We start from the raw sequence: 21711 nt of genomic DNA on the forward strand, positions 1-21711 counted from the left end.
AGAGCAGTAATCCTACAGCCATAAAATGTATCCCAAGTTATTGATGCAGCCGAATGAAATAACTGTCCGTGTAATAGTGAACGCCTGTATTCTGAAAGTGTTAGAGGCCAGAAGAAGACCACCGCAGAGCTGTGGTTCATGACAAAATACATTTAGATCTGCTTTAACCCAATAACACCAAACGTATCATATTTGATACATGAGTTTTGAAGCCCTCTACATGATCAGTGTGATATTTTTTATCTTGAACAACTTGATGTATACAATTAGATACATGCAGTACACAGATAATCCACCAGAGGCCTTTCCAGTGACACTACAAGATTGTCATTAATGAGGAAGGAGGCAGAACTTTGCCAATTTTGAAAAGGATTTACCAATTTGTTAGACATGTTTGTGTTATATTATGTTTTTGTTTGTTCAAAAATAATATTTGAGCATTGAGACCTGATGTATCAAATATGATATAAAATTGAAACTCTTACATGGAAATTGATATTTGAAAAAAAAAAAAAAAAAAATTGGGGGATTGTTCAGAAGGACCAATAAAGGCTCCAGTTTCAAAGAACTGGAGTTTTCTATCAATGATTTAATGGTTCAGGCTTTACAGGGTTAAAGACCCAAACATCCAACACTGACCAAAAGCATCTACTGATCTAAACTGTTTAATACCTGTTGATCCACTAGTTCTATCAATCCATGTAAATAATCGGTGTAAAATGCAGTTTGTCATCTTTTCATGCTCATCAGATATGACCCATTTGTATGTTCAGAGGCTCTGTAGTTACCATGGAAATACCGTCATCTTCTACAACATTAATTCACCAGTAAAACCCATGGAGTTGGATCAATGACAGTGGATGGAGACACTTGGTTTATGTTCAGTTAATGATAAATTTGCTGAAAAAGTAACTTTTTCTTCAGTTTTCTCTGTTTCAGATATAATAACCCTGAACTTTAATCTGAGCTTTTATGGACATCTACATCATCAGTGAATTAAATATAGGAAAATACCTGATTTTCACTGAAAAAACACAGAATACAGAAGATAATATTACAATAAATGGTGATAAATCACATACACTGGAAAAAAATCCATATCTTACCAAGTGTATTTTTCTTATTTCTAGTCAAAATATATCATCACGCTTAAGATAAGACATAATCACCTAAAGAGTAACTTTTCAGTGAAATATAAACAACTTATTTTTAGAAAATAGATCTTGAAAATCTTATTTCAAGAAATCTTACCAAGATAATTTTCACTTGTTCCATTGGCAGATTTTTCTGCTTGAATTAAAAAAAAAAAAAAAAAACTTGAATTAAGCAAAAAAAATCTGCACACACACAACACAATGTAACACAAACACATCTAACAAATTGGCAGTTCCTTTTCAAAATTCCTTCTCAAGATCAAGATTTTTTTTTTGCTTAATTCAAGCAAATAAATCTGCCAGTGGAACAAGTGAAATTTATCTTGGTAAGATTTCTTGAAATAAGATTTTCAAGATCTATTGTCTAAAAATAACTTCTTATATCTCACTGAAAAGTTACTCTTTTGGTGATTATGTCTTATTTTAAGTGTAATGAGATATTTTGACTAGAAATGAGAAAAATATACTCGGTAACGTTTAGATTTTTTGCAGTGTATGTTACACTAAAGGAGACAATGAAGGCAGCACAGAGGCTTCTTTCCTCTGCATTTAGAGAAGTAAAACAGCTCTTATCAAGGCTTACACTCCGATCCTTCCAGGTCATTTCACTCAGTCAGGAACCCTCCTGAACAAAACAGACTATTCAGACAAACCCTTAACTTCAGAACAAATATTAAAGGCAGTCAATGGGAAGAGACAAAGGATTTTGTTTTTATCCCCTTTGAATTATGACACTATTTACACATATATTTGTCAATTTAAATGATAATTTTACAGCCAAGAAAGTTGCATTTTTTTGGTGTATCGGACTGTGCACCAGTGACAGGTGCAGTATGCAAGTCCGTTTTCGGATGCAGTGTAACCACATGTCACCACTAGGGTATGCCAAAGCACATGTAACACTATTTTCAAATATTGATTTGAATTAAAATAAGAAATACAGTATGTGTTTTCAGTCAGTAATTTTTTATATGTAAATTTCATCCGTCTATCCTTCAAACATGCACAGTTTTCTGACTATTGGTAAAGTCAGACATGTCCCTGATAAGTGTCTTTTCCACTGATAATATGGACAATGCATTTAGAACAGGGCTGAAGGTAAATCGCATGGCATAAAAAAAAAAAAAAAACACAAATTAGCCTATGGGCGTTATATTTCTGACCATATCTACGTCATTTTTTGTACTTTTTCAAAAGGGAAATAAACTGGCCAAATCTGCGGATTCCACAGACTGCTTTAGCATTATAGGTAACAGTGAGAATGACCCCACCTGAACCAGATGCAGGACTTGGGGGGGGGGGGGGACTGGAGAAAACACCTATGTGAAGATGTGCTTTTATATCAAATATTTGAGTATAGTTTTAAGTTATTACAATTTTAATTTTATATACCTAATATTTGGAACCAATATTTACTTTTAAAGTCTTTGAAAAGGTTTGTTAAGCATCTTTGTGTTATTTATGCAATAAATTATATGTATTTTTCAAATCAGATTTTATATTTTTTGTGTGTTTTTTGGTCTTTTGTGTTGATATAGTAGGTTAAAGTGAAAAAAATAATAGGCAGATGAGATAGATGGAGTTGTGCTGAAAAAAAAAAAAAGCCAAACATGGGTATAATAAACATTTCTTTATATTGTACACAAAGGCAAAATCAAAAGTACTCAAAAACAGCCAAAGTATGCTCAGACCCCTAAGGGTTAAGCATAGAGGGGTATGTTTTTTTTTGTGTGTGTGTGTGTGTGTGTGTGTGTTTTGTAATGCTTTGTAAAATCGCCTTCAATTAAATAAAGGTTATTAAAAAAAAAAAAAAAAAAGATAGGGATACGGTTTATTGCACGATTTATTGCAAGAACATGATTAAAAAGTTTTAAACAATGTTTCCTTCATTCTATGGTATAGCTTTAAACCTCTGGGGTGAATTACAGAGGGTGGATGTCCCTATGATGACAATAATGGTGAACTTTATTAGACAAATACTTCAAGTCCAAATGGCTGAAAGGATGCTCTGTTCGCCAAAGTTCTTGGATTGTGTTGCATTCGTTTACGGTCTTTCAGTTTGCCTGCTTTATTGGCTTTATTTATCCTTCAGTTAGTGTGTTTATAGTATCGGTGATGTTGACAGTGCTGATAACACAAAACTTTATGCTGATAGTTTGTGGTGTTTAACATGTCAGTGTCTTTTTGCAACTTTGACCTCTCATTCTTCTACTCCGCTCTCTTACCCCAATATGCTCACTTTGTGTCTCTATAAAAACAGCCAGTGATGGTTAATGTGCCAAATTCTAGGCTTCAAAACATCAGTCAACAAACAAACAGGTGTCATTGCAGTGACTAAACCTGCTAAACCTGCTCTATGCTTGTTAACAAACTCTGCAGGACAGTTCAGTCAGCATGCAGCTCTTCCACAAACTGAAAATCCAAAACATAAAACAGAAACACCGATTTGCATCACTGTATGATTTAAAATAATAGAGATAAAACATAAATCTCCCTCTTTCTTTTTAAAGGAGTGATATTTTGCTTTTCTAAATGGAATTATGCATTTTAAAACATTTCCGTGTGGTCTACATGAACTGTAAATGCTATACTGGAGTCTGAATTCTTCATTAATTCAACTCCACAGGTCCATCTCCAACCCTATTTCTGAGTCATGACCAAGGTTATAATGGTTTTGGATTTTTCATTATAGTTTAGTTCTATTTATTTAGTTTTGACTTTTTTTTCTTCAATTCAGTTTTAATTAGTTTTTAGAGCAGGTTTGCTAGTTTGTATTAGTTTTCGTTATTTTCTAAATGCTTAGTTTTAGTTTAATTCTAGTTTCTTTATATGTTTTATCTTCTTCACCGTCATATTCAAATAAATCCCAGACAGGACTCTGCTGCTTTCTCCCAACTTTAGTCTCCATGTTTCCAGGTAGAGTGGGGACGAGAAGACGACTGTAAACCACAAGTGACAAGAAGTGACAGACTGTTAAATATCATATGGTGCCATCAGCTAAAATTGCTTGAGGGAAATAAATCGATTTTATATCAATCTGACATTGACAAAGACAAAAACAAAGGGAATTTTATCCAGAATTTTTATACGTTTTAGTTAGTTTTGTAAGCACACAATACCGTTTCAGTCAGTTATCGTTTTTTCTTTTAATTATAGTTTTTATTTATTTCAGTTAACAAAAATGTTTTTACAATTCTAGTTTTTACCATTTTGTTAGTTTTCATTAACAACTAGAAGCACTCAGAGAGCGCAGACCTCCGCCAAGGCTGATCAGTGGCCCCCCCCATGGGCCCCCCCACGCCAAGGAGGTTATGTTTTTGCCAGGGTTTGTTTGTTTGTTTGTCTGTCTGTCTGTTTGTCTGTTTGTCTGTCCGTTAGTGTGCAACATAACTCAAAAAGTTATGGACAGATTTTGATGAAATTTTGTGGTCTGCGCCCCCCCCCCCCCCGTGGGCCCCCCCACCCCCGATCACCACCAAAATTGAATCATTTCTTCCTTATCCCATTTCCAACAAACCCTGAAAATTTCATCAAAATCTGTCCATAACTTTTTGAGTTATGTTGCACACTAACGGACAGACAAACAAACAGACAGACAAACAAACAAACAAACAAACAAACCCTGGCAAAAACATAACCTCCTTGGTGGAGGTAATAATAACCTTGGTAATGACACAAAAAAAGGTCATTTTGGGCGCTGGCCCTTTAAATGCACATGACCCCGCCCCCTCCAGGTTGTTGGTTGTGCTGCTCTGTCCTGTTCAACCAACAACTGAACATTTTAGGTGATCGGCTCAAAGTTTGCATATATTTTCAGTATGGACTACAACCGTTGCTGCTGACAAACAATTATGGCGTACTCAGAGAAATGTTCGTCGGAAGTCTTGACCTTATATGTGCAAATGTCGTGACGTAACTAGTTATAGACGTAACAAATTAAGAAGGAATTAAAACAGGTTGTAGAAATCCACTCAATTTTTGCTGGAATGAATATAAAGATAGCTTTGCAGCACCTGGAGGGTTCAAATTCAAACTGGATGAACTATTAGGGTCCAAATACATAAATAAATGAACCAAAGACTAATAAAAGCGGGTTTAGTAAAATATGACCCCTTTAAGACAGGAAACAGTCACATTAAAACTACAAATCACCTTTGTTTTCTGTACAGTTTAGAGTCCTTTTGTCACTTTCTTTGCCTCTAAAATCTGTGTCTTTGTGGTTTTCATTCCATCTGGTCACTATATTACACTTACACAAATGGTGTTAGTTTTCCTCACCATGGGAGACCGGCAGAGTGACTCACTACTCCCTCTAGTGGTCACATAATCCACCAGCCTGTCACTGTGTAAATAGATTCGGTTCATGTCTCTTCGATCCAATACATTTGCATCTTTAGCAGAACTTCAGAGCTCTTTGTTTGAAACACTGTAATGAAGGTTTTCGATTTTTTCTTACTATTTGAAAATAAAAAGAAAGTCAAAATGTATTATACTTTATTTCAAGTTTCTAAAGCCTGAAAGGTAAACGGACGTGATTGTTATCTATGTGATCCAGTGTTCAACACCAATACATGGCTCTACTTCAATTATGTCGTACTCAGGCAAAATGTTCGTCGGATATGTGCAAATGTCGTGACGTAACTAGTTATAGACGTAACAAATTAAGAAGGAATTAAAACAGGTTGTAGAAATCCACTCAATTTTTGCTGGAATGAATATAAAGATAGCTTTGCAGCACCTGGAGGGTTCAAATTCAAACTGGATGAACTATTAGGGTCCAAATACATAAAAAAATGAACCAAAGACTAATAAAAGTGGGTTTGGATAAATATGAGCCCTTTAACCTCCTTAGACCCAGCTGTGGGTTTTCTGTCCGCATTTGTGGACAAGAGTTACACAACTTTATACAAAAAAAAAAAAAAAAAAAGAAAAGAAAACTGTCCACCACATAGGACATTCAATAAAAATTTTAAAAACTGCATCTGAAAAAACTGTTGCATCATGTTTCCAATATAGGCACTTATTTAATAAAAAAACAAAAAAAGCTTGTACTTTGCTGACATTTCATGGGTCTTAGGAGGTTAAGTTAAACACATGACATCTGTTTTAACCCTTTCATGCACAGTGGTCTCTACAGTGGACAGTTATTCTATAGCTGTTCTCTTATATATTCATGGATTTTGTTGAATTAGTTCCATATCAGCCAACACAGTGGGCACTCATGCATCATCCTATACGAGGGCTGTTCAATAAGTTCATGGCCTCACCCAGAACAGAACAACACAGACTGATAATTTATATTTTATTTTTCAACATAATCTCCATTTACAGCAATGCACTTGGTCCATCGATGTTCAAGCATCACTATCCCATCATGAAAGAATGTAACATCCTGTATTATAACAACCAGTATTTCTGGTTGAGGCCATGAACTTATTGAACAGTCCTCGTACACTGCAATTGATACCATTATTGTAACTTTGCTATTCTTGATCAAATGGATCTGCAGTAACATGTCGGAGCATAAAGTAATTGCTTATTGTTTTTATTAGACTTGTAATTAACACGAAAAAGTTTTGTTTTTTGTTTTTTTTTCCCAAAATTATCTCCATGAAGTGAGTAATGACTAATATTAGGGTATGTTAAAATGTGACAAAACATCAGATTAGTAGCTTGAAAAATGTTTTTATTTCATAGTTTTCACACAGCATATTAGTAAATACAGTCTACTCTTGTTATACCGCCAACTTCCGTTCACGGCCAAATTGGCGGTATAGCGAAAATGGCGTTACAACGGGTTGCGTCCATAATGTGCATGTCTTTACTATATGTCTATGCTGCCTCCGTTAACCCGTTCTAATTGCGTTTCTAAATAAATCTTGATTCTGTTATGTTGTAAGGGATCATTTAAAGTGGGGAAACATTTTAAGCATTATTATACCGTGTCGGGAAATGACACCCTATCATCTTGAGGCTTTGGCTTAATCCCACGTCCTCTTCCCGACATCCTGACCTACTGAGTGTTCTGCGATAAATGAACGGTGGCCGTTCCGTAGACCTACTCGTAGCTTGTCGCGATCAGCGTCTGGCGCGTTTGTTTCAGTGCATTGTTAAAATTTATGTGTACTCGATGGCAATCACGCTGGCAGTATAACGGTCGGGAAATCAATGGTATAAATGTTGTTTGTGCATGGAATTGGGCTGGCGGATGGCGATAGGCGGAAATGGCGGTATAACGGCGGGCGGTTTAACGAGAGTAGACTGTACATGTTTCTTTGCTTCAAAAATTGGATGCATGGTGTCCAGCTGAGTGGACTTTTTTGCAACTCCATGAAAAATAGGTTCATAAAAAAAAAAAAAAAAAAAAAATTCAAATGCATTGTTTTTTTAATCCAATCCAATCCATCTTTATTTGTAAAGCACAGTGGATTAAAGTACTGTACAGAAAAATAAATAAAAACCAAAATAACAGAGTAAAATAAAAGAATAGATTAAAAGACATAGAACTGCAAAAAAAAAAAGAAATAAAATAAAATAGATACAAATACAGAAGAATAGACAAAACCTAAATTAAAGAATAAAATACAAGAATAGATTAAAAACATAAAAAAGCTGTACAATAAATGCCAAATTTAAGAAGAATAAAAACACTCAGTAAAAAAATCTTAATTAAGGCTCTCATAATTCATGCATGAAAGGGTTAATAATGCTGACCCTCTCTGTAATGCATTAGCATCTTTCTGCCGGTGTTGAGGTAGAATCATCGTTATCACCGCTGTATTTTCTGCAGAAAAACTGTCACGTGTTTCATCACTGCAAAGAAAACTCAATTACAATAAGCAAACTGCTGCGCAACAATAAAATGTGTCATGAAAACAGTCTCATTTGCTTAGTTTGGCATCAGCGTTTTACACGGAGCAAATTGTTTTGGGATGGCAGTTAATAGAATGTACCGTTGCTTGCAAAACACAGCTTGTTAAATGATGCAAATGGAAAAAACGTCATTTGTCTACACATAAAAGGGGGTGTGTATGCCAGCAATAGAACTGCTGTGGGAAATAAACTTTTTTAATAATGAGACTAAACTGCTAAAGCCGTCTTTAGGTTCAGCGACGGCTCAGACATGGCAGATTAAGAACTGCACAGACTCCTTCGATGCCTTAATACCACGGATAATCTAGTTTTCTGTCTGCACCTTATACTTTGATGTGTAATTCTGGTAAAATAGCATGGGACCAATTTACTAGGTGCTTGGAACAGCATTACATTCCGTGACTTCATTTATCTTTGAGGATATTGCTCTGATACATGTCTGGGTGGGTGATACAATTAAGTGTGAGGGAGAACGTGTTGGGAGATTCGTGCTACAATTCTGTAATTCTTTTTCAATGTGATAATATAGCCAGAATTACTGCATGGAGAGAATGTCTGCAACGTCTTTAAAGAGTGCGATGCATATGATCAAGGAAGCTAATCAGACTGGATAAAGGCACAAAAGACAGAAATAAGATAACAAAAGCAGGGCAGACCAGGGAGCCAGGCAGAGCTCAGTTTGTCTTCATCAGACATGTGCTGCCCTGAAAATTTGTGATGTCTGGGCATTTAGTCTAAAATATTGGCTATTGGGCGAAGTCAAAGGAAGGTTAACATCTGCTCAAAAATAATTAAATCACAATAATCTGCACCAAACTTATATTTCTGGGTAGATAATTACCTCCACCAGGAGGTATTGTGATCACTTTGCTTTGTTTGTTTGTTTGCATGTTTGTTGGTTTGTTTGTTAGCAACTTCACAGGAAAACTATTCCAACCATCTTTACCAAATTGTACCCACAGATAGGCCTAGGCCCTGGGACCAACCCATTCAATTTTGGGCCAAGTAGGCCAAAGTTCAAGGTCACAGCAAGGTCACAAAGTCTCAAATTTTCCTATCTCTTATCATTGAGCAATTTTCGAAAATTCATTTAAAAAAATTCAAAACGACTCTGATTAGCCTCCAATTTGATCCACCTGTAGCTTATAACAATATCTTGTATCTGGCACAAAAATTGTCCACATCCACTGTGGAATGTGGACTCTGTGGACATTTACATTTAACATTGAAAATCCCATTTACAACACATTTTTCATTATAACTCAACAAATATTGATTGGAATTTAATATAATTTGACATACACATGACTGGTACCAAACTTCAACGTTTTCTGCTGTATGGAACAACCTTGAAACTGTTTAATTGAAAAAGAAATAGTCGATCCACACATGCACACCGTTCAGGGTGCTTGGCGGAGGTTTGCGTTTTTTGAACACTTGTTACTTATATTTTCAGGAAAATGTATTTTGAAATGACAAAAAATTTGAGAAGTTTTATGATTGTGAATGTTTGGAAAATGACAGTTTTCTGCTTTTTGTTTTCATTCTGGGTTCATTTCATAAACTCATAAATAAACTAAATTGATTCCAAAGACATTGGTATTTGACTGTAATATTATTTATGTCATATTCTAAACACAGTGTTTAAAATTAATAAATGCATATATCTATGCAAAATACATTTGAATATAATGTTAATATTATTTGTATGTTGTAAATATTGTAAAAAAAAAAAAAAAAAAAAAAGTATATGATATTGATAATTGAAATAAAAAATGTTTAATTTGATATTTACTTTTGTTGTCCATCTGGGAAGTTGCCAATTTTTGAAACTCTTGCTATTTAGTTATGATCACATAGTTTTTTCCTCTAACCAATTATCAGGTTGCAAAATACGGTATACACTGAATACATTTTACACTTCACTTTTGACAACTTTGTATTTCTTACAAAAAAGAGACGTTAATTTTTTTGTCCATCTGTGATGCAGTAGTTTTGATGTTTTTCATTTGAAAATATTTGACACTGAATTTTGCTCTTTGCGTTAGTTTAACATGGCATTTAGACCTTTCAAATTATATGTAATATTTGTCTTAAACTTGTCTGGTTCAAAAGCAATCAATCAAGAAGTAGTGGGATGTCCATTTACTGCTATTTTTTGTGTGCAGTTTTGTATATTTTCATCATGTTGGATCATGTGTTAAAATACATTATTATTGACTAATATGATTATATAATATGGTTATTACTAAAAGCAATTAATGAGACTAAAGTGACTCAAGATAACAGTGTTGTGAGAAATACAAATACATATAAATATATATAATTCAAATATAGGATAATTGATTGATTGGTTACATTGCAGTACAGTATATGTGATTATATCGAAGTTGAGGCGATTATACTAAACAGTGCATTTTTTTCCAGCCTGGATAATAATTATGATTATAATAATTTTTCTGCAGGTTTAAATTGCAGTAGTCCAACTGGTTCCCAGAGATAAAAAGGATGAAAAAGGGATGTCAGTAGATTTAAAAGTAACTTCTCATTCCAAAACTCCTTGACGACTAATAATAGGTATTGGTATCAACCCTGAAAAAACCATATCGGTCGATCTCTTGGACATACACAAACCACAGTTATGGTCAGCCCGTATTATTCTTACAAACACTATGCTTTACCCGAAGTGCATAAATTAAATAGCTGGCGGACAGTAGATGGAAAAAAAAAAAAAAGATTTGGATATGAAAAGGGAATGAAGGTGAGAGTTCACCTTATCTTAGCATGAAAACTGGAATGATTACTCAGAAAAGACAGGAAGGGAAGCCATCTTGTTGTCGATAAAGTAACAACTGTCTTCCAGTAATGCTTAAAATCACAAGGTAACAAGTTGTTTGCTTCGACAATAACAACGCTGTTTCAACGAGAAGTGTTGGTTATATACAGTCAGGAATCTCTGATGATTAATTTGCAAAGATAACCTAAGCTAACATAAGATGAGAAAAGATAAGATATGATAAAACAAGAAAAGATAAGCTAATATAAGATTAGAAAAGATAAGCTAAAATGAGATTAGAAAAGATAAGATAATATAAGATTAGAAAAGATAAGATAAGCTAAAATAACCTAAGATAAGACAAGAAAAGATAAGCTAAAATAAGTTTAGAAAAGATAAGATAACCTAAGCTAAGATAAGACAAAACAAGACAAGACAAAACAAGATAAGATAAGACAAGAAAAGATAAGCTAAAATAAGATTAGAAAAGATAAGATAAGCTAAAATAACCTAAGGTAAGATAAGATAAGATAAGATAAGATAAGATAAGATAAGAAAAGATAAAATAAGATTAGAAAAGATAAGCTAAGATAAGAAAGGAGAAGAAAACAGAAGCTAAACTAAGATTAGAAAAGATAAGATAAAATAACCTAAGGTAAGATAAGATAAGAAAAGATAAGATAAGACAAGAAAAGATAAACGAAGATTAGAAAAGATCAGATAAGATACGATTAGAAAAGATAAGATAAGAAAGGAGAAGAAAAGAGAAGCTAAACTAAGATTAGAAAAGATAAACTAAAATAAGATTAGAAAAGATAAGATAAGATAACCTAAGCTAAGATAAGATAAGACAAGACAAGATAAGATAAGACAAGAAAAGATAAGCTAAGATAAGATTAGAAAAGATAAGATAAGACAAGAAAAGATAAGATAAACTAAGATTAGAAAAAATAAACTAAGATTAGAAAAGATAAGCTAAGATAAGAAAGGAGAAGAAAAGAGAAGCTAAACTAAGATTAGAAAAGATAAGATAAAATAACCTAAGGTAAGGTAAGATAAGATAAGAAAAGATAAGATAAGGTAAGATAAGATAAGAAAAGATAAGATAAGATAAGAAAAGATAAGATAAGGTAAGATAAGATAAGATAAGACAAGAAAAGATAAGCTAAAATAAGATTAGAAAAGGTACGCTAAGATAAGAAAGGAGAAGAAAAGAGAAGCTAAACTAAGATTAGAAAAGATAAGTTAAGATAAGATGAGCGAAGATAACCTTAGCTAAGTTACGATAAGAAAAGATAACCTAAGCTAAGATGTGATAAGAAAAGATAAGAAAAGATAAGCTAAGATAAGATAAACTAAGGTAACCTAAGCTAAGATACGATAAGAAAAGATAAGCTAAGATTAGAAAAGAAAAGATAAGACATGAAAAGATAAGATAAGAAAATATAAGTTAAGATAAGATAAGAAAAGATAAACTAAGAGAAGATTATAAATAGTCATTCATGTTCTCACCTCAGTGTATAGCCAGTGTTGAGGCAAATCTTAGTGTTGCTTTTGGTTTCTTAATTCTTGCTTTTTACTTCTTCTAAAATAAACAGATGTCAAAGAATGTTTTTACACGCTGGCCAACATCGTCGCCGCACACGGCGGTAAAACGACTGTGTTGCTCCAACATCCATCTTCTTTTTTAGCAAAGTCAAAGAGAACAACAGAACAGGTATTCTTCAAACAAATCATACTCACATAGCAGGACTATGACCCCTTGTGTCCAAACATAAATTATTCCTTACGGTTCCCTAAACAACCATATAATATATTTGCTACTGTTAAGCAAACATACAAACATGAAATAATACAGAATAAACACAATAATGAAATTATTGTTAGCTTAATAAAAATGGCACTTACAGCCAGAATAAGATAACCAAGATAAAAAATTTTAAAACGTCTATCTATCCATCCATCCATCCATCCATCCATCCATCCATCTATCCATCTATCTATCTAGCTATCTAGCTATCTATCTTTACCCTTTACACGTTCAGGTACATATGTGATGTTTTGATGCTAGACAGATGTTTTCAATCCTAACAGCAGCTTTATCTACTAATGTTTCAGGTAGGAGAATCTTTTTTTTTTTTTTTTAAATGAAACCAAGAGCTGCAAAGTCCAGACTGTTCTGTATCAACTGACCTCAGATGGTTTCCGCTGCTGTCAGAGGAGCACCTGTGGCTTCAGACTGATCTATCACAGACCTGCATGAACAGATGGGCTCCACTACCTCGTTAGTACCCACAATCCACACGGGCACTTATAGCATCATCAGTCTGTTCAGCATAGCTCATGAATATTCATGTTTGGCCTTTTTTTCCCAGACAGTGTGATGAAAGCTAAGGCCAAAGTTCCATGGAGCATATGTGGTTGGATCTGGCTCAAATTATTATCCAAGCCATCATTTATCACAGGATATTTTTGGAGGTATAACCATATGATGGTGATTTGGAGGGTGACCACCTTAAGTTAAAAAAAAAATGAATAAAAATTCGGCAACATAGGCAACAGGTATGACTTTTTTTTTTGTTTTTAGTTTTCTCCTACACTTTAAAAAAAATCTGTAATTGGAATTTTCACTGTTTATTTTACAGATTTTTCATGTATTTTTAAGATACAGGAAAATATCAATGAAATGACAAAAATAGACTGATTTTACATGTCAAATGTAAAATAACATGAAAAAACTGTAACTGTGAATAACCATAAAAATTCCTTTTTTTAAGACATTTTTTTTCTTTTTTCACAGAAAATAGTTAAAATACATTTGCAAATGTATCGTAATTTCACAAATATTTCTTTTCTATTTATGAGATTAAACTGTTAATTTAAAGTTTAATACTGTAAAAAAAAAATTATAATAAAATGAGATAAAATTACTGACAATTAACCGTAAAAGAAGTATTTGTTTTGTAAGTTTAAGAAGACTTGTTTGTTAATTGACAAATATCTTGCGTAATTACAGCAGGTTTCACACAAAAATGTTGAATAAATGTATTTTCGTGAATGTATAACATGTATAAGCACTGATAAACTGTCCAAATACAGTTTTTATCAGTGGATTGTACAACTTAGTGTCATTGAAAATTATATATATATATATATATATATATATATATATATATATATATATATATATATATATTGGTAATGTGATTGTTTTCATGCATGTAAATATTCTTTATTAAACGTTAAAAAGTAAAAAAAAAAAAAAAAGAAAAATGTCATGTAAAGTTAGGGCAAAAAACTGTACTTTAATTTTGGGAAATTACTGTATTTTTACGAGATGGTTATTTTCCATTATTTAACAGTATTATTTTGGCACCCTAGCTGCCAGAATTACTTTTTTTTTTTTTTTTTACTTTTTTTTTTACAGTGTATATGTTGTGACTATATCCTTTTGAGACCCAGGAAAGGAAAAGTTCAGGCTTTTTTTTTTTTTTTTTTCATTAAATTACTGTCTCAATTGAAAAATGATGCAACCATTTTTTCAGATAGATTTTTTTTTTTTTTTTATGGAATGTTCTTTGCAGTCTTTTTTTTATTTTTATTTTTTTTTCTTTAATAAATAAAGCTGTAAAACTTTTGTCCCCTACAGGGGACAAAAATGCATTACTGGGTCTCAGGAGGATATAGATGATCTTATCTATTGCCAAAATGCAGACATTTTGAGAGCCAGTCTACTTTTTAAATATGTACTATATAATTCATGTTGGCCCCCAACAATCCTGTGTTGAATATTAGTGTTCTAACTGTATTAGCACATAGTTCAGTGTAGTAGCCAAGGAACCAATTAGAGCCACAGAAATCAAATATATTGATGAGAATTCAATGTTTTGTTTGTTTGTTTGTTTTTTTTTAATTATATAAATAGGGTGGCCTGGTTTCAAACCCAGTGACACTCAGTATGCCCCCCCCACCCCATCTGTGTGGGTTCTGTCCAGGTACTTTCCCCCACTGTCCACATTCTTGTGTCTTAAAGGAGTGATATTTTGCTTTAAAAAAAAAAAAAATGGACTTATGCATTATAAAACATTTCCCTGTGGTCTCCATAAACTGTAAATGCTATACTTGGGTCTGAATTCATCATTAATTCAACTTCACAGGTCCATCTTCAACCCTATTTCTGAGTAATGACACCAGAAAAGTCATTTTGAGCGCTGGCCGTTTAAATGCACATGAGCCACTTCAGGCCCCACCCCCTCCAGGTTGTTGGCTGTGCTGCTCTGTCAAATTTAGCCAACAACTGAACATTTTAGGTAATCGGCTCAAAGTTTGGACATATTTGCAGTAGAGACTACAACTGCTGCTGCTGATGAGCAATTATGAGAAATTTTTGCCAGAAGTCTTGTTCTTATATGTGCACATGTCATGACGTAACTCGTTATAGATGTAACCAAAGGTTTAGCAAAATATGACCCCTTTAATAGGTTAGTTGGACAGTCTAAATCACCATAGGTAGAGTGAATGGGTTTTCATTTGTGTGGAAATATGTTGTTTATATATATATAGTCTGTAGAGATTATTATTCTTATTATTATTTTATAGTGTTTGCTTTTTTACTTGTTTTTTGCACTATCCTTATGCATGTACACTTTTAATAATGTAATCTGATCCAATCTAATCTAATCTAATTTAATGTGTCAGCCCTATGATGAACTGAACTGGTGTTTTATACATGGCACCCTGGACGTGCCCCCCATGACCCTCAAAAGGATGAAGTAGTTTGTAAAATACATGATCCATTATATAAACACTTTTTTGGTGCAGGAATGGCTTCTGGAGTTCCAGCCACAAATGTTTTTCTCATACACCCAAAATCTTTTGGGTCTTTAACATAACTTCGTGGTATTTATTGTCAGTCTCTACTGATAAGATGATTTAGCTCCTAGCTAATATTTGCAACTAACGTTAGCTTTTGTTAGCTCACTGGTTAAATTTAGCGCTGTGTCTTAAGATAAATACTTCTGTTGGTACATTTACATGCAGTACATTATATCTGTGGTGTACAAAAGGACAGCAAGTTAGTTTTACCACTAATAAAACCAGCTATTTTGCACTTAATAGATGGCAATTGGCAAGGCATTTCTATTTAAGGGTACACGTCACACACAAATGTAATTCACTGTACAGAAGCAGAAAAGGCAACATGTTCATCTCTGCTTTTTAAGAATAATCAGCAAAACATTACTGCTGAACACAATATCTGCCGTTGAGCTTAACAGTCTATTTGTTAGTTGTTCTGCTGCATTATTTAGTAGCTAATAAAGTTGATATTCATGATCGTGATTTCTAATAGAGTAATGTCGGCCACGAACACCATTATCGCCGCTTTTTTCACCCTCATTTCTATTCCCTGTCATTCAACTAAACATCCAAGATGGCACATTCAGCATGTTGATTGTTTTGAGAGTCCATCCTGATATTTACAGCTCACAAAAGCCCCTTTTTGATGGCACAAATCATTATTTTATTTACTAAAATTACCCGGGTATGGAGGTGAAGGGAACATTATGCCATTGTGTGTGGCAGTGCAGTAAGATCAAATCTTTTTGGGAGGAGGACGTTAAAATGGCAATAGAAAAAATGACTTTGAAAATCATCCAATGGATCCTGCACTTTTTTTCAGGACTTTACCCAAAAGGTCATAAATACAACAAAAGTCAACAAATATTAATAGATACGTGTCTTTTACATGCCAAAAGATCCATTGCAGTGTCTTGGAAAAAGACCAGCAGGCCGAGTATTACATACTGGGTGAAGCAAATGTTGACAACTTTTCCTTTGGAGAGACTGACGTACATATGAAAAGGAAGACAGGATATGATTGAAAAGATATGGGAACCTTTTAAGATATTTGTTAAAAATGTTGATTTAGCAAATGAAAATGAAGAGGACTAAATATTCAGTTGTGTAAACCTTACAACAGGGTTAAGGAGTTCAAATACCTGTAATTGTCACAGGGCATTAAATTATGTACAGATGTTTATGGCTGAGAAGTTTGTGATGTGTATGTGTGTTGTTTATTTGTTGTTGTTTTTTTTTTGTTTGTTTGTTTTTACTTGTAACACTTGTAATGTTGCAGGTGCCTTTGTTAGTGAGGTACAGGTCTACATGTGTTTATATTTACAAGTGTATGTGTGTATATATAGAAAATGTGTTAATAAATATATTGTTAAAAAAAAAAAAAAAATTACCTGTGTAGAAACTTTTCCCTAGACTCCAAAATTTCTGTGACAGTTTCTGTGAATTCTTGAGGGGTGGCGCTATGTGCTGAAGAGTGCTGATTGGTAGAACACACTTGCAGTCTCCCACGTTTACATTTACTACAATGTTTAATCCAATATGTGGCTGCAAAATTGTTTATTCCATTTGTACAAGCTTCACTTCATTTGTGTTTTGATCATTGGAAAAGGGAACAAAAGTCTAGCTATGAGAAGTGGGTGGATGATGAGGTCCATTTACCTAAGAAGCTCTTTTGAGCGTATTGAATCACTTGTAAAAGTGCATTGCCATAATTTGTCCATTTCATCTGAATACGCTAAAGAACGTATTTGGTAAATATGCACAAAAGAGCCTGGATGTTGACAAACATACGCCAAATACGCTCAAAAGAAATTCAATGGGACTTTGAGTTGATGACTCAAAACAACTAAGCCTGATTTGAAAACATTTTCAGGAACTTTGAGGTGCGGTGGAAATCCAAACCACACAGATTACCAGAAATAATTTTTCTCAGGTAATATAATTCCTGGTAACAAAAGTTCCTGTGTTCCAGAGTTGATAGAAAAGAGACTAATGAATGACTCACAACATAGTGGGTATAATTATGTGCAATACTACACATAATACTGTAATTACCTCCGCCAAGGAGGTTATGTTTTTGCCAGGGTTTGTTTGTTTGTCTGTTTGTTTGTTTGTTTGTTTGTCTGTCCGTTAGTGTGCAACATAACTCAAAAAGTTATGGACAGATTTGGATGAAATTTTCAGGGTTTGTTGGAAATGGGATAAGGAAGAAATTATGAAATTTTGGTGGTGATCGGGGGTGGGGGGGCCCATGGGGGGGGGGGGGGGGGGGGGGGGGGGGGCACTGATCAGCCTTGGCGGAGGTCTGCGCTCTCCGAGTGCTTCTAGTTAGGGATGCAGTGATACCACTTTTTTCTAGACTGAGTACGGGTACTTACATTTGAGTACTTGCCGATACCGAGTACCGATATGAGTACTTAATAATCCCATTCCAGTTCTTAGTTCCTTTTGTAAATGTGCTTTATTGTCGTTGTCATTAGTCTGACTGGAACAAAGTGTTGCTACTGACAATTAATGTGTTGGAATGAGCGTTTCTCAATTAATCCACCAGGGGGCGCCACTCTGAATTAACCATACTGGACAAATACCATGAAGAAAAGTAAAGTTTTATGAACAAGAAGAAAGTCAGTAATAACAAACATGGAGATGACAGAGGCAACACTAATGTGACACTAGTATTGCAGCGTTTTCGCTGGTAAGGTTTAAAAGCTTAGCTTCAGCAGCTAGAGAAAAGAGAAATGAGCGATAAGTTTGGTTTTCACTTCACTGGCGGTGGTCCACACCACTTCTTACCCCCATAGTACTATCAGTAGGATGTAAACCAGCCCAGCCCTGGGTAGCTGTCATAAATCTGTCAGTAGTTTTTCTGTAACTCACACAGATCCTCTACCTCCACAGTTCCTGGTGGTATTCTCCATCTGTTTACGCATCCGCCATCACCTGGAAAACGGATGGAGTGTACGCAGAGGACGGACGGAACACTGCGTCCGTATCTGTCTGTGTCTTTAACGTTACTTGCAGTCAGCGTTACTTTTATCACCGTCATTTATTTGGAAAAATCTCCACACTCTTCACACTCCCCACACATGATTCCTCCTCCTTGTACCTGCTGCACTGAACTGTGAATGTCACACAGCTGTAAGTGGTATCGGTGCATTTGTATTGGATTATATTTATGAGTATGAATGCGAGTACACACACTGAGTATCAGAGCCAATGCCCAATCTGATACTGGTATCAGATTGGTGCATCCCGAACTGTAATACTACACTGTAGCAGTGTTTTGCCAATTTTCAGCTAATGTTAGCTGAATTACCCAAGTATAGATTGTGCAATCCATTGAAAGTCTATTCAAATGCAGTAAACCCGATACAATATGAAATCGTGGAAATTGTTGTATATTGTGTAGAACTACTGGTGACAGGAACTGACCACTTTTTCACACACGTTTAGAACAGCTTGGTTTCCAAAAAGCAAAAGCAGCACTAACCCTTATTTTGATGTCAGACTGAGAGAGTACCTATAGTATGTGTTGTATGTGTGCAGAGGTACACATTGGTAAAACGGTGTTTGCATGCTAACTACTGTAGATATCTCAACAGTACAATACATTGATGTTGTTGATGTCGCCCCACACCTGCTATTTCCTTACACTTCAACATATTTATTTTATCATTTTTGAATGCTCTAAAGTAGAAATGTCTCAAATTGCACCTTTAAAAAGGCCCCTGATTGTGGGTTTCCTCAAATGCTATCATCCCAGCCAGTGGAATCAACTCCAACAGCTAAGTGCAGTTATCGGCAAGTAGGGCTGGGACGAGGAGGTGATGGACTCCTCTATTAACCAACTTGTCACTCATCATCTTTTGACCCATCCTTTGCAAAGAGTCGAACATTTTCGCTTTCACCGTTGTGGTAGTCTGCCCCTTCCTCATTTTGTTTGCTGTCGCACATTTTAATCTGCTCCGCTGATTGCTTTTTGCCTGCCTTGGCTGACAGCCCTACAGAGCCTAATCACAGGGCCAGAGTTTTCTGTCACCACTGCCCAAACATAATCAACTGGACAGATTATGCTAATGTGTTCACATCCCAAGAGCAGTGTGAGCCTCAGCTCAAAGACAGGACTACAGTCCCAGTCAAAGGCATGTGACGGACAATTCATTTTCTCTGGGGATTTGTTATCTTAGCTCCATCATTTAGTAGTTTGGCAAACTTTTTTTTTTCAGTGTTTCCCTTAATTCACTGTGATTTGGAGGTCAGGTGATTGTAAATTCCACAAAGCAGGAAATATTTTCTGCACTCCACAACTTGGTAAAATGAATTAGAGGTATTTTTCTTGATCTATGACTGTGATAAAAATTCATCAAGAAATGCTTCAAGTGCATATTTTCTCAAAACTCTAACAAAGCAGCATAGATGTAGATGGAATAAGTTGACCTGAGAAGAATCAAATAGAGAATTCATTTGAATACATATCTTTCCCTTTCACTGTTTCACTCTGAGATTTATCTCTTACTTTTTCATTGAACAAAAGAAAAAATGTCCTTGGTTTGATTGAAGATTGCAAACTGGCATGTGTCCACATAAACATACACAAAGACAAGTGAAAATATTTCTTTTTTAGCATCAGAAGAGAAAACCGCATGCTCTACATTTGCTTGTTGGCTAGTTGTTTGGGTTTAGGCCAGGCACCATGTCATTCTGTGTAATGAATTAGCAGCTGATTAAAAGTGTAGAGCAAAGAAGAATATTCATGGGTGTCCTGAATATTTCAATAACCTGAAAATCTGAGGACAATCTTACATTTTCTAAGTATTTTGCATAAGAACCGATGGTTTAAGAAGCCATGCTGCCACAGATCCCACTGTAAAAATTCTGTGTAAAATGCAAATGCAAAGGAGCAGTATGAGCCTGGAGCAAAACCTAAATTATTCTAATCCCCAAAGTCAAACCTTTATTATTGTTACCTTAGAAGTTTCTTTGGCTGATATCACTAATATAAGTGTTTTAATACAGACCTAAGACCAGTGCTGGGAGTAACACATTACAAATCTAATGCGTTACAGTAACAGATTACTTTTTGCTGTAACACAGTAGTGTAAGACACTACTAATCAATTTTCAGTAATATTTCACTTGGTACATGTTCAATATTGCATTACAACACCCATAATTTAATTGCTCAAATGAAAAAAAAAAAGAGCAAGACCTTAAGGCAGTGTTTTTCAACCTTGGGGTCGGGACCCCACGTGAGGTTGCCTAAAATTCAAATGGAGTCACCTGAAATGTCTAGTAATTGATAAAAATAATAAAAAAAAAAAAAAAAAAAAACCTACTCATAAAAAATCTATGGTGAGTTGACAGAGACAATCCCAATACATAAAAGATATGAAAAACTGTGAAGCTAAAACTGTAGCACTGTGGTACTGGTTATTTTTCAAATATTCATTGTAGTCGGTTTCAGATGCTGCAGCTCTTTCATAATTTGCAGTTTGAGTTATTGTTGGTTCAGTATTAATTGTCAGCCTTGTAAATCCAAGCTGGACTGACTGCATATCCTGACCAAGGAAAATCAAATTCTCACTTTGTGCAGTAATCTACACCTGACTTTTCTGCCAATAATATACATTATATAGACTAAATGTCATCTTAAATTAATGTTTATTTGCAACATAGTATATCAAACTATTAAATGATCAAAAACTAATTAACTGTAGCAAAAAAACAGTCTCTGTTTTGTGTGTCTGGGGTCGCCAGAAATTTGTGACATTAAAATGGGGTCACAAGCCAACAAAGGTTGGGAACTACTTCCTTAAGGAATTAAAAATGCGGCAGGAAAGTTCTATTTCCTGTTGGTGTTCAGCCAGTGGGTGAAGATGGGAGAAGACAGTCCATTGTCCACATGTACGTATGCTCATTACTAACCCTAAGCCTGCTTTACAGAAGCTAGTTAGCATGATTCCTGTGATCAGCAATGACAAGGTAAGCTAATGTTTCTATGACTAGTTAGAATTCTTTATCAGTTGTGGATTTATCTACTCGTGTCCTCTGT

At 34.6% G+C, this 21711-nt stretch overlaps 1 protein-coding gene across 1 annotated transcript in view; it reads right to left on the reverse strand.

Annotated features, from left to right (window-relative positions):
- LOC115411906 (inactive dipeptidyl peptidase 10-like) overlaps positions 1-21711 on the reverse strand; it is a 339606-nt gene that overhangs the window by 230601 nt on the left and 87294 nt on the right. The window lies entirely within an intron of this gene.

This window comes from Sphaeramia orbicularis, chromosome 21 (assembly GCF_902148855.1).
Source record: "Sphaeramia orbicularis chromosome 21, fSphaOr1.1, whole genome shotgun sequence".
Lineage (NCBI taxonomy): Eukaryota > Metazoa > Chordata > Actinopteri > Kurtiformes > Apogonidae > Sphaeramia > Sphaeramia orbicularis.